Raw genomic sequence first — 14,166 nt, 5'->3', positions numbered from 1 at the left:
CATACAGTCCATTAGCTTCATCACACAACATCACAATCAAATTATTATAATATATCGCACCCATTAGAATCACATCACATCATCACATTACTCAGTTCATCACATCATCACATTACTCAGTCCATCACATCAACACATCGCTGCACATCGATCAACTAAAAAAAAAAAAAAACAAGGTACGTGGTTGCTTGGTTGCACAAATTTTTTTTCCCTATTTACGTGATTTTACGTACGGAAGGTGCATTCCGTGATAGTCACAAGAGGGGCAAATCAAGTGAAATTGCTAAATTTCGTGTTTTTTTAAACATACCAATCGCCTTTTGACGATCGGGTATTTCCCCCCACCAGTGGTAAGGGTTACTCGACACCGCTCAAGGCAGACAGTCAGTGAATTTTTTTTAGTTTTTTTTTTTTTCACTCTCATCACTGCACTGTATTGTACCCCTCGTCGTCACATACGTTACTTCCTAGTCAGGAACCATATTTTCACTTGGTTGATAGCCTTAGCTTTTCTATCACAGAATTCACTTTAGTAATCAGTTTGCGAGCTGAAATATTACCAAAAGCCAAAAAGTATCACTATGTTGGGTGGCTAGTGGCTTGATCACACAATTTATACTGATCGCTTTATATTATATAGCTGTATTTTTATCACTTTTTTTCTTAATAAATACTTTAAATTGTATGTTTTCCACATCAAGTTGAATATACAAAAATTATTTCTTTTGTTGGGAAAGATACCCTGGTTGGCTACTCGGGGATACTCATCAGCGTTCACTTTCACCTTGTATACACACTAAATCCTCGTCAGGATTTCTATCTGTGTTTCACATCACTAGGTATACACATTAAAACCTCGTCGGGATTTCTATCTGTGGTTCAAATTTCTAGAATTACACACATTAAAACCACAGGATTTCGATTTGTGGTTCAAATCTCGAGGTTGACACACTATATCCACATCGGGATTACATCTGTGTTTTTTAAACTTTTTTTAGACACGCTAAGTTTTCAGAAAATATTTCTATCTGTGTCCAATACACCCTTTAGACACATTAAATATTTGCAGACGATTCTCTTCTCTGCATTGCACATCACTGTAGACACATTAAATCCTTTCAGGACTTCTATCCGTGCTTAATATCACTTTGCACACACTAGAACCTTTCAGGATTTCTATCTGTGCTGCATATCACTACATTTATATCACTTTATACACACCAAATCCTCGTCAGGATTTCTATCTGTGTTTATTTCCATATCACTGTATACACCTTAAATCCTTGTCAGGATTTCTATCTGTGGCTTACATAATCCTCGTGAGTATCTCTATAAGTGGTTCAGTACTGGCCACACATTCATTCACATCAAGATTTACATCTGATTCAAATTTTTGCTTATCACTAAATTCACATAAGATTGCTATTTGTGTTAACACATTCAATCAGACCAGAACTTCAATCCGTGTGTTTTTAAGGATTTTACTTATACAGCACAATCACAGCAGGATTGATAGCTGGGCTACGTTCAAAAAACGAAACACACTTGTAATTTTTGCTGCGGTTAGATACACACCAACGCCACTAAGTATTTTGCCTCCAAGCTCGAACCCTTTAAAGAATCAAGATATTCAAATTAATAAAATCAATGGAGACTTATATTAGATTGGTGGATTCCATAGCCGAGTTTGAACAAGATTTCAACTCCACCCCGGCCGAATCCCGGAACAAGCACACCCTTGCACTACTGCAAGAGGAGCTAAGGGCACTATGGAAGAAGACCAAGTCCACATATGAAAGTCTTCTCAGCAATTCTGAGCTGTCCAAAGACGAGCTCAGCTCACTAAGAAAGAAGAATAAAAGTTGCTTCGCATGCTACCTGCAATGCATGTCTGCTGTGGCGGCTGAAGCCGAAGCTATCACCCCACAGCCGGCCAAGGATGAAGCAAAGGATGAAGACTCTTCGCGCTGTGGACATAAAATGCGGCTGCCGCCTTGTGACACCGATGTATTTAAAGGCGACTACCTTTCCTGGCCAGCCTTTCGAGATATGTTCACGGCGATATACATCCACAATACTGATCTGAAAGATGTCCAGAAATTATATTATCTAAAACAAAAAACTCAAGGGGAGGCAAAAGAAATAGTGGGCAGGTGCTCATTAACAAACGAGGGTTTTGCAACCGCCTGGAAGAATCTAAGCGACAGGTACGAAAATAAACGTATCCTCGTCAACACACAATTAAAACTTTTATTTAATCTGACGGCAGTCGATCAGGAGTGTGGAACATCAATCAAAAAATTGCAACGTGAGATCAACAATTGCATTTCTGCGCTACAATGTCATAATATTGACATCACAAATTAGGATGCAATTATAATTTACTTATGCTCCACAAAACTCCCTGAATCTACACTGGCTCTTTGGGAACAGACCGTAGAATGAAAAACAGATATTCCGAAATGGGAGGATATGGACAAATTCCTGTCCAATCGCTTCCAGACATTAGAGACGGTTTCTGATCTTAGGGGTAACAAAACTACAAAAGCACCCAAAAGTCAAAATTCGAATTCTAGGGAAAATTCTACAAAACTTGGGGTTTACCAAGCCAGCGTACCCAAATCAGCCTGTAAGATGTGCAACAGTACGGAGCACAAATAACGAAATTGCCAAAAATTCCGTAGGTTGTCTACATCAGGGAAAATCGAGTTTGTAAAAAGCAATAGTTATTGTCTGAATTGTCTGTCGGGTGGACACACCGTGACACGATGCACCAGCCCATTCAACTGCAGCACGTGCCACGCAAGGCACAACACCTTGCTCCATCTCCCGACAGCACAACAAAAGACAACGCCTCAAAGGTGGACTCAAAACGCCACCGACAAGACACCTTCAACCTCCCAACAGGCTAGGGCAAGGATGGAGTCTGATAAAAGACAAGATAGTACCAACAACGTCACGTCGTGTCATGCTAACACAACAAAAGGGGTGTTATTAGGAACAGCGCAGGTTAATATAATCCACAACGGAGTGAAATTTTCCGCCAGAGCGCTGATAGACTCTGGGTCCGAATGATCTTTCATAACAGAAAGACTAAAGAAGCGAATAAACCTTCCGTCCAAACGTTTGCATGTGCAAGTGTCAGGAATAAACAATACACCATCTGCACAGGTAAAGGAATCATGTTCGATTAACTTAGGTTCGCTTACAGACCCCTTAGTAAGCATCAATACAGTGGCCCTAGTCCTGCCTCAATTAACAGGGGACCTTCCGACTTGCCAAGTGAGCGCAACGACTCGGCAAGCGTTCCCTGATCTGATTCTGGCGGACAAGAGGTTCTTCATTAATGAACCAGTCGACCTCATACTTGGAGGCGACATTTATCCCCAGATAATACTGAACGGAGAATGTTCTAAATACCCTTCTCGCCCAAGAAACCGTCTTCGGTTGGATTTTAAACGGTCGTGCAGATGCACCTCACCCAACCAATACACGAGTATCCTTTTTTAACGAAATTAGCCTAGATAAGCAACTAACCGCTTTTTGGGAAATTGAAAACATACCAACGAAAAAAGCCCTGACGGAAGACAATGCCTATTGCGAGGCACTATATAAAAACACAACGGAAAGGAATTCAGATGGAAGATATACCGTCGCCCCTCCATTCAAACAAAGCTTCCCAAAAACTGTCTGTTTGGGCCCATTTCTCAAGAGCGTCTGCTCTCAGTTCTATCGGAACGAGACACGCCTAGCCAAGACACCGGCCCTACAGACGGAATACAATAGGGTACTGACAAAATACGTCACGTTAGGGCACATGTCTAAGGTGCACACCGTAGTACCACCACAATCAAGTGATTGCTATTTCTTACCGCATCATGCGGTGATCAAAGAAGAAAGCAGAACGACTAAAGTAAGGGTCGTATTCAACGCGTCGTGCCCGACATCCAATGGCATAAGCCTGAACGATGTTCTACACACCGGCCCAGTACTTCAATCCGACTTAACAATACTGCTCCTCCGATGGAGATTCTACAAGTACGTCTTCAACAGCGACATTGAGAAGATGTACCGGCAAATTTGGGTAAAGGAAAATCAAACCCAATACCAAAGAATAGTTTTTCGACTCAAAGCAGAGGACCCTGTCAGCGTGTTTGAGCTCAACACGGTAACCTTTGGGGTGAACTGTGGCCCCTATATAGCGATCAGAACCCTACATCAACTTGCAGACGACGTCGAGGCATCTCTGCCAACCGCAGCGCACATCTTGCGAAACAGTATGTACGTCGATGACGTCCTTGCAGGGGGCATAGCATCGAGGCAGCAATCGCAGCTCGCGATGAAATCACAGCTGCATTAAAGTCAGCAGGATTCCCTCTGCGAAAGTGGACCTCTAATTGCAGTAGGATACTACAGTTCAAACCCAAACCTCACAGGTTTACGGAAGACTTTCTGGAGTTCGAGGACGCGAGCATGGTAAAACCCTAGGCATCCGTTGGAACTCGCATTCCGACTATTTTTATTTCACAGCGAAACCAATCGAAAACCAGGACATCTTAATAAAGAGGGCGATCCTATCTGCCATCGCCAAACTCTTCGACCCGTTAGGCTGGCTTGCTCCAGTTATCATCGTAGCCCAGATGCTAATGCAGAACATTTGGCTGGAGGGGACGGATTGGGATGAACCGGTATCCTCAATCACTTTAGATCGGTGGAAAACCTTTATGCAGGAGTACCCCGCCATTAACCAGATTCGTATACCTCGGTGGGTGCACTTCACCCCAACCAACGATATAGAAATTCACGGCTTCTGCGACGCGTCCGAAAATGCCTACGCGGCTACGGTTTACGTGCGAGCTAAGATCAACGAAAGGATCTACGTTAGTCTACTTATGGCAAAAACAAGGGGGTCACCAGTGAAAACAATTTCATTACCACGATTGGAGTTATGCGGTGCCGTCCTGCTGCCTGAGACTTTGGAAACTGTGATGGAGAACCTGAACTTAGGCACATTTAACATTCACCTATGGTCAGATTCGACTATCGTCCTAGCATGGATTCGAAAACCCCCTTGTTCCTGGTCAACATTTGTAGCTCACAGGGTGACAAAAATCGTGGCAAAGGTAGGAACGAAAGCATGGCATCATGTGGAGTGCGCATCAAATCCAGCGGACTTAGCCAGCAGAGGACTTCCAGCCACGGACCTAGTCGACAACTCTTTGTGGTGGCAGGGACCTTCTTGGCTGCAAGAAGGCAAAGCGAAATGGCCATCTCAAGGCGAACAGGACAAGGACAAGGCACACAGACATCGAAGAAAAACGAGAACAAGTGCATGCAGCAACGACCATCAACAATAGCGAGAATATTCTTTATCTATCAAGAGCGTTGCGGGTAATCTCCTACATTATAAGATTCGCCAATAGAACCCATCCAAAAAGTAAACCGTCTTTTAAAGCAGAGTCGCACCAGATTTCGCCTCACGAAATCAAGGCTACGACTAGCCGCATCATCAGGATATCCCAAACAAACCACTATGCCGAAGAAATAAGCTCCCTGAGAACTAGGAAACCCATCGGTACCAAAAGCTCTATCCTTTCTAGACCCCTTTATCAACGAAGATAATGTCCTTCGGGTGGGGGGTCGTCTCAACGCATCCAGGGACGTTCCCGTCGACGAGCGTCACCCGATAATCCTCCCTTACGCCTGCCGACTCACCCGTCTTCTAGTCCAGTTTGTCCACACCATTTCCGTACATGGCGGAAACCAACTGCTGCTGCGGCTCCTACGCATGCAATATTGGATACCTCGGGTCAAAAACATGATCCGATCCATCATACACAACTGCAAGGCCTGTACGCTATTCCGCAAACGTTCCCCGATGCAACTCATGGGAACCCTCCCTGCGGAACGCACTACCTCTAGCAGGGCATTTACCAACACCGGGGTGGATTTCGCAGGACCGTTTGACATCAAGTCTTACAGCGGACGAGGATGCCGCATGTGTAAAGATTACTTCTGCCTATTCGTCTGCTTTGCGACTAAGGCGATCCACTTAGAGGCGACTAGCGACCACAGCACCGCCGCGTTTCTAGCAGCATTTAGTCGGTTTGTCCCCAGACGAGGATGCCCGAAAAACCTCTATTCCGACAACGGAACGAACTTTGTCGGTGCGTCGAGGGCTCTCCGCTCAGAGTTCAAGGCATTCCTCGTTGATGGGCGCAACCAAACCCTCTCTAAATATGCCCACCAAACCCTTACATGGCATTTCATACCAGCAGCTGCTCCTCATATGGGCGGGCTGTGGGAAGCGGGAGTCAAGAGTTTCAAAACCCATTTCAAAAAGATCGCATCGGATCATAAATTAACTCTCGGGGAGTTTAGCACCCTCCTGTGCAGGATTGAATCCTGTCTCAACTTCCGACCCCTTTGCCCATCGTCAAATTACCCGTATAACTTGGAGCCACTTACTCCAGGCCATTTCCTCGTGGGTGGGCACCTGTTAGCTCCACCGGAGATCGACGTCAGCGAGAATCGCGCTTCACTCGTCAATCGATGGGAAAAACTTAAGGCGCTGCATCAAACCTTCTGCAAACGGTGGAAAACGGAGTATCTCACCGAATTGCAGAAGCGCGTTAAGTGGAAGCATCCACATTCAAACCTTAAACAGGGAGACCTAGTCGTCATTAAGGAGGATAATCTGCCCCCAATGAATGGAGACTAGGTCGGATAGCCACCCTTCATTATGGCCCCGATAACCGAGTTCGAGTCGTCGAACTGGATACGGCAAGGGGACAAACCACCAGACCAATCACGAAATTGGTCCTACTACCACCCTCCAGTGAGGGTGAGGAAGACTTGTAACTCCCAACGGCTCTAACAAACCCCGTAACCCAGCACTCGTTCACCCCGAACGAGGCCAACAAACCCCGTACCCCAGCTCTCGTTCACCCCGAACGAGGCCAACAAACCCCATAACCCAGCTCTCGTTCACCCCGAACGAGGCCAACAAACCCCATAACCCAGCTCTCGTTCACCACGAACGAGGCCAACAGAAGCCTAAAGCAGATAAACTATCTGCCACCGCATACCCAAAAAAAAAAAAAAAAATCATATCACCACCAGAATATCAAGCGACTCAAAACATTCAAACATCATGCCCCAGGATGATTAAAAACGTTCAGATTCAAAGGTATTTTCGGTTCAAAAGTTAATTTATTTTCGAAAAAAAAATGTATCTTAAATGTGATTATGCTTAAATAATCATTTTTGATTCATATCTCAGACCAAATAAAATCTTCGATGAGATGTAAAACTTCAACACGTAGAATATTCATTAATCAGTCAATCAAGATAATCAGGGAAGATTCAGAAAGCTGAATGGAAAATGACTAAAAAATTGTTGACCATCTAAAGTAAACATATTCGATTCGCATATGACTCCAAAAATGATTGAAAACTATATTCAGTTTTCGATCATCGAAGTATTCATATGGTTCAGTGGTTATCTCCTTTGTTCAATCGTACGAGAACCTACTATTTAGTCAGACAGATGCCCGCTCCGACGATTAAAACGACGCGCTAAAACTCGCGACCACCGTGGTGTGATGGCAGCGTGCTCCGCTTACCACACCGAATGCCCTGGGTTCACACCCAAACAAGCAACATCAACATTTTAGAAATAAAGTTTTTCAATTAGAAGACAATTTTTCTAAGCGGGGTCGCCCCTCGGCAATGTTAGGCAAGCGCTCCGGGTGTATTTCTGCCATGAAAAAGCTCTCAGTGAAAACTCATCTGCCTTGCAGATGCCGTTCGGAGTCGGCATAAAACATGTAGGTCCCGTCCGGCCAATTTGTAGGGAAAACCAAGAGGAGCACGACGCAAATTGGAAGAGAGGCTCGGCCTTAGGTCTCTTCGGAGGTTATCGCGCTTTACATTTATTCATTTATTTTTAAAACGCGTGAGTGGTAGTGCGACAAGGTATTTAAGTAAAAGTTGGTTCCTTGGTTCCAATTTCAAGAGAACACTGACACTCATATTGCCTCATTTTGTGGTCTTTAATAACCACTCCAACTGATAAGTGAAAAAAGATTGCACAATTAAAACACCCTTTAAGCTTACGGATTGCACAACAAGGTTATTTTACACTACCACTCGAAACATGTAAAGAAACGCTTACGAAACGAAAGCTTATTAAGCCCAAGACAACATTGGGCATAATCTTAGTAACTCATGGGTCTGGATAACAGCCTCTCTACGCTCCCAAAGGGGATCTGAGACACGCCGTCAACACACTGAAACATTTAAGATCATGGAGTAATACCATGGCATGCTGGTATTACATATATCCTAAAAATTTGTATATTTCTTCGTAATGTATTAGTCAAAAATGCAGCGGTTCCTTAATACAAAATTCAAATAAAAGTGAATCAATTGACGCTTGATTCCTCGTAAGCCTTATGTAGACTCTTTACTTGTTATCTGGGTAACTAGTGACTTCAAAACGTGCTGTATTTGCATCCGGCATTGGAGTTGACACAGAATCAACTAAACCATTTGAACGTGGTTCAATTGGTCACGTACCCAAATGGGGGACCCCCGCAATTTTAGCTAACTCAACGTCGCTATTAAATGAGAATATATTAGGGCAATCACTGCAGTGTGGACAAACAACCCATATTTTCCATAATATCAATAACATGCAGACCTGTCCTCCGACAAAATGTTAACACCGCACGTACAGCCGAAAAGGCAACCCCTTGTGGCGTCGTAGACAGGATTGCACCTTCACACTTCACATCACGCATACATTCCATAACAGTAACATGTTCATCTGAGGTGCCCGGGGGTGTCTCAATAATCAAGTAATCCGATCCATCCCACATTACATCGGTGGGACCTTGTTAAACCATCATAATTTTTCGGACCGCACCACATAACTGGATCATTGCGAGCCTTAACAGGAAGCCACTAGCCACGATGGCAAGCGGTTTGTGTTCATCTGTGTAATTTGTTAAATCACACCATTTTTGTTTCGTTGTAAACAAACCATTTTCGTGCATTTGTTATTATTCTCTTACTTAGGCAATGTTGAGGGTTGCCAGACACATGCACGTACACATAATCTAGTGCTTATGGTGTCATCACAGTCAATCATACCAGTGATGCAGCCTCTTCCCACCACACCACCTATCGCAAATGACAGTCGATTGAGTTCTGCACCAACAGAGTCTATTAAAAGATGCAGACTACCTTGTATGATTGGCTATAACCTCATACCAACGCAATAAGAATAATCAACATTCTTACCGGAACCACGCTCTGCCAATTCATCAATTTATTTCCGAGATAGTATGTATCCATGAAGGAGTGTCATTGTGAATGAAATAGTATATATCCATGAATGAGTGTCTTTGTGAACGACCCAAACACGGTTGCCACTCGATGACATTTGCTCTTGTCTTTTCTTACGCCGTAAACACATTGCGCGCGACCCCATGGGATTACAAGTCGGATCCAAAAAAAAAAAAAAAAAAAACTCGAGTGTAAGTACCCGAACAACTTTATTTTGGTTCCGATAAATGAAAATTTTATTTTTAGTTTGAAAATTTGGTGCATTAGAACACTATCAAAGTCAACCTTCTTGTGAAGAGGGTGAACCACTCGAGACCGAAATAATTTTCGCGTGTTATTTGCATTGTTCTTACTGATTCAAAATGTTAATGCAAAAATAAAAAGTAAAACTTAAACAAAAACAGGTCTAACTCGCGAATTTTAGGGGAATAGTGCCATCGCTTTCGTGAGAGCAATTGTTTTGGTGTTTTGAAGTTTCGTCAGTCCCTCTAGCTTGAAATCCCAGCAAGAATAAAGTAGTGTCATATATGCTTTCGATACTACAAACAAGGGAGAAATTAATCTTTTAAAAAAACCATACATTTTATGTCGCGTTAGAACTCAGACGCGAGTTTTCCCTAAATACTTTCATGACATGCCCATTATGTATCATTACACTGCAATGGGCAGCACCGCACAGCTGTCTCATTCCAATGATTGGAAGAGTGAGCAGCTGACGGCTCTACAAATTACCACACTCGATAGTGTAGGCTATTCCAGCCAGGGTTGTGTTGAAATCAACAAACACACCACAATTTGTGATTCTCACATAACATGGCACAAATCAACACAAAGAGTGTTCCCAGACAGCGAATAAAGGCCTCTTTACATCTGTCGCACACTTTATCTGCACAACGTCATTTGACTAGTCATTTTACAGTCATGCATAGGTTATATTCATAGTCACATTTACATGGGCGTGGGTAAGTTTTGTGACCAAATTTTTGTAGGGCAATAACAAGGAGCCGTGACAACACACGGGTTTACCGTGTTTATCATGTATTGCCTGCCTTAGGCAAACACCAAAAAATATAGTTTGCCCTAAGTCTATATTTAATAATTCTTAATCTTACTATTGGTGGCTTTCAATATCAGCATTTCATTCTGATGAAACTATTTTCAAAACTAAAGATAACTTAGGCGTATGTCAATCAAAGTTTACTAAACCTAACAGTGGGTTCAACCACTACACGTCATTGTATCGGCAGAATAACCTAATCAGATTATTAATCCCAAATAAACCCCTTAACCCGAGTACGCCAACCACAAGCTCGACCAATTAAGCTTCTACTCTCCGCCCATTCGCCACCCAACTCCCTTAAAATGCAGAACAAATAATAACAAGTTCCCGTTCCAGAATGACGGGTTTCTCGGTCAAACGCAACAAGACGGAGCAACGCGTTGACTCCTTCACTGTCTCCTGCCGGTTGTGCCATAAGAATCACGGCATACGACTATGCCCGCTGTACAGGGGTATGTCGGCTGAAGAACGCCTCCGGGCCGTCCTCATACACCGGCACTGCCCCAATTGTTTATCGCCGTTCCATCGGCTGGAAATATGCCCCAGCCGCGACCGTTGCCACCGATTCCAGGAGCCACACCATACTACGCTGCATATAGAGGATGAGCAACCGCAGCCACGCTCTACCTGCCACGACGAGCACGACGAGGAAGCAAGCGCCGACGAAGTGCTCTCTATTCATATAACGGAGGACACCCGATCATGGGCACAACAAGTAGCAGATAAGGAGGAAGAGATGGAGGAGATCGACCGAAGTGCCGCAGCCTTAGCCATCGCCCCAACGACCAGTGGAGAAGCACGATCCTTCCGACCACTGCTTCAGCATGAGAACCAGAAAAGTAACCAGAGACACATGGAACACGGGGATGGCGCGGAGACACGTCCTTTCCGCCCATCGCACCGCAATGCCAGTAGGCGCCTGGGCGGCGCGGAGCCGCGTCCGTTCCGCTTGACCCGACGCTCCACTGGCAGACCGGCCCCGTTTCAACCATGCAAGGAGGGTACCACAACCACCCTCGCGCGCCAAACAACAACCCCAGCCGGCTTCAGAAGTGGTCGACTCCGGGACAATTTAGCGGCACCGACTATAACTCGAACATTGATCGCAATCGCGCCGACAGCCATAGTCCGAATTGAGGCAGGAGGCCGTTTACACCTGGTCCGCGCCCTGTTAGATGCCTGCGCTCCCACCAGCATTATCGATGCCAATTTGTGCAAGGATCTACACCTGGAGCGTAACAATACCGCACGTCTTTCGAGGTGCACCGTCGTTCTTCGAGGGAAGTATGGGGTAGCGGGAAAGATCACGACCCAACCCACCGTAATAGCAAACTATGCCATGTTAAACCCCACTGCAAATCTGGACCCGTCGGTATCGGCCCCATTTCAGTTCATGAAGCTGGCCGATCCGACATTTTACCGATCGTCCCCAGTGTTGCTCACTTTGGGCGCCGACGTCTACGCAAGTATTATGGTCGGAGGCACACCCACGTCAACTGTCGGCGGGCTCCTCACCCAAGCCACAATTTTCGGCCTCGTCGTGTCCGGAGCCCACCCCCTATAAAAACTTTAATTATACCACAAGGTGCATTTTAAACCAAGCAACCCCACGTACTTTAATACTAACACTTTTCTTTCTCATCCACAGTTCAGCGAGGCTGCATTACTGCGAGCACGGATGTCCGGCGGAGATCGTACTTACGATCCAACTATACATACATGTCATAGTTTTAATTTATTTATTTTATCCTGCCTTGGGAAGGTTGCTGGCGTACTCACCAGTTTTTTTTTTGCTCTTTCGAGTTGCTCGCCGCAAGGGGGCCGGCATGTTTAGGCCACCAGCCTAAATATTCGCTACCACCATAATGCACATTTTTTGGCAATATTATTATTTACCGGTAACGGCCCACCCCTGCCGAGCGCTAACTTCAAAGGGGAAAAACTCGACGAAAGTTAGCCATCGGCAGGTGGTGCGGACCTTTTTCGTTTTTAAATCTTTCTTTTCTATTTTGGAACGTTCAAGCGCCAGCAGATGGCCCCAGGTGAGTTTCCTAACCATTTAATATAATTTTCACAAGTAAATCTTAAATTGTGTTCTAAAGCCAAGTGAATTTATTCTGCCATTGTCACTTAATTTTTAAGTTTCAATTTGCTATTTGCAATTAATAATTTTCACAAGTAAATCTTAAATTGTGTTCTAAAGCCAAGTGAATTTATTCTGCCATTGTCACTTAATTTTTACGTTTCAATTTGCTATTTGCTATTAATCCCGTGCATAAATTTTAATGTGTTAAGTGCATTGTGTAAGTCAACTAATTTCTGTCCAATTGCACGGCGGCATATTCAAGCTATTTACTGTTCTGACGACCAGGAAGTTTGTGAGTGCTTCACTTGTATAAACAATTATTGTAAAATATTTATCTTTTATAAATAAATTGTAACGAATCGGTACTAACTCTTCTCTTTTTATTTCTTTTATTTGCGTGCGATCGCGCCCCACGACCCGGGTGCCACATTCCCCCCGCAACAGTGGACAAAAGCTTACCCACACCAGCAGAGAGGTTACAGCTTCTTAGATGCTCCTCCCATTTTACCGCTTGTGTTCATCCACAAGCAATTTGATGTGTTGGTTTATGTCCCTTATGTGGGGGTCGCCGGGATCGAGCTGTCTTATAAGGTCACGTTTTCTGGCTAAATTTGCGGCATCCGCCTGAAAGTGAGGCCGAATTTCGGGAACTCTTTCGGCGGGAATAAAGCGAGCCACGGCGGATTCAATGACCTTCCGGAAAGCACGCTCCCCTTGGCGAGTATCTGTCGGGTTAGGGAGGGCAGCAAAGCGGATGTCTGTAAACGATTTATATTCTTCCCACTTTCCTTTTTTAAAGTTTATGAATGTGCGTGTTTCAGAGACGATGAAGTCGGCGGTACACTCGAGCGAGGTGAGTATTGGTCGGATGGCAATGTTACCATCGGCTGCCAGTTGACACAGTTTACGAGTCCTGCGCTCACGATTGATATATCTGGCGAACTGTGACAGCTTCCTACCATACAAGTGGGGCCGTCTCCGTTTATTGTGCAGAACGTCGTTTCTTCTATTTGATCCGCCAACATCTCACCTTTGCTGTCCGCCTGCAAGTTTGAATGCCATAGGTCGTGATGGGCATTGAAATCGCCTAAGATAATGAGATTGTCGCCAGGGAGTAACGCACTAATATTAGGGCGGTATCCACTGGGGCAGCAGGTGGCAGGAGGGATGTAGATATAGATGATTTCTAGGTTTACATCGCCTGACCCGACAGATAAGCCATGACGTTCCAGGTCATTGTCCCTGCGGCCGATGTCGGGATCCACTCCCGCTCTCGCGATCTTTTCTGTGGACATTGTACCCATAACAGGTCTGCAGAGCAGATCTTGCTTTGAGTTTAGTATCTTGAATCGCAGCAATGCCGATGTTGTGCCCCTTCATGAAATCAACTAACTCCGTGATCTTACCAGTTAATCCATTACAGTTTAACTGCAAAATTCGGAAGTGCAACAGGGGAGACGTCAACATTCTAGGAGTAAGTGACGGGTGACTACGCCTGGGTTGTGAGAGGCTAGGACGCAATTGATGTTGTGGCCCTGGGACTGGGCGTCCCTGGGTAAGCATTTGGGTGCCCGATGTATTTGGGTTTGCGGCCTGGCAACACGGCGCAATGAAGCCCGTCGGGGGCTTCCGTCGCGAAGACCAGAACATCTAGGAAAGTGGCACCGAC

The 14,166-nt window shown here is 44.8% G+C and overlaps 1 protein-coding gene and 1 pseudogene across 10 annotated transcripts in view; one reads left to right on the top strand and one right to left on the bottom strand.

Annotated features, from left to right (window-relative positions):
- CaMKII (Calcium/calmodulin-dependent protein kinase II) overlaps nt 1–14,166 on the top strand; it is a 3,892,153-nt gene that overhangs the window by 3,662,575 nt on the left and 215,412 nt on the right. The gene's annotated exons all lie outside the window — the stretch shown is intronic.
- On the bottom strand, nt 8,468–9,059 carry LOC137234494 (cytosolic Fe-S cluster assembly factor Nubp2 homolog; annotated as a pseudogene).

This window comes from Eurosta solidaginis, chromosome X (assembly GCF_040869045.1).
Source record: "Eurosta solidaginis isolate ZX-2024a chromosome X, ASM4086904v1, whole genome shotgun sequence".
NCBI lineage: Eukaryota > Metazoa > Arthropoda > Insecta > Diptera > Tephritidae > Eurosta > Eurosta solidaginis.
This window is presented reverse-complemented; position numbering and strand designations above follow the sequence as displayed.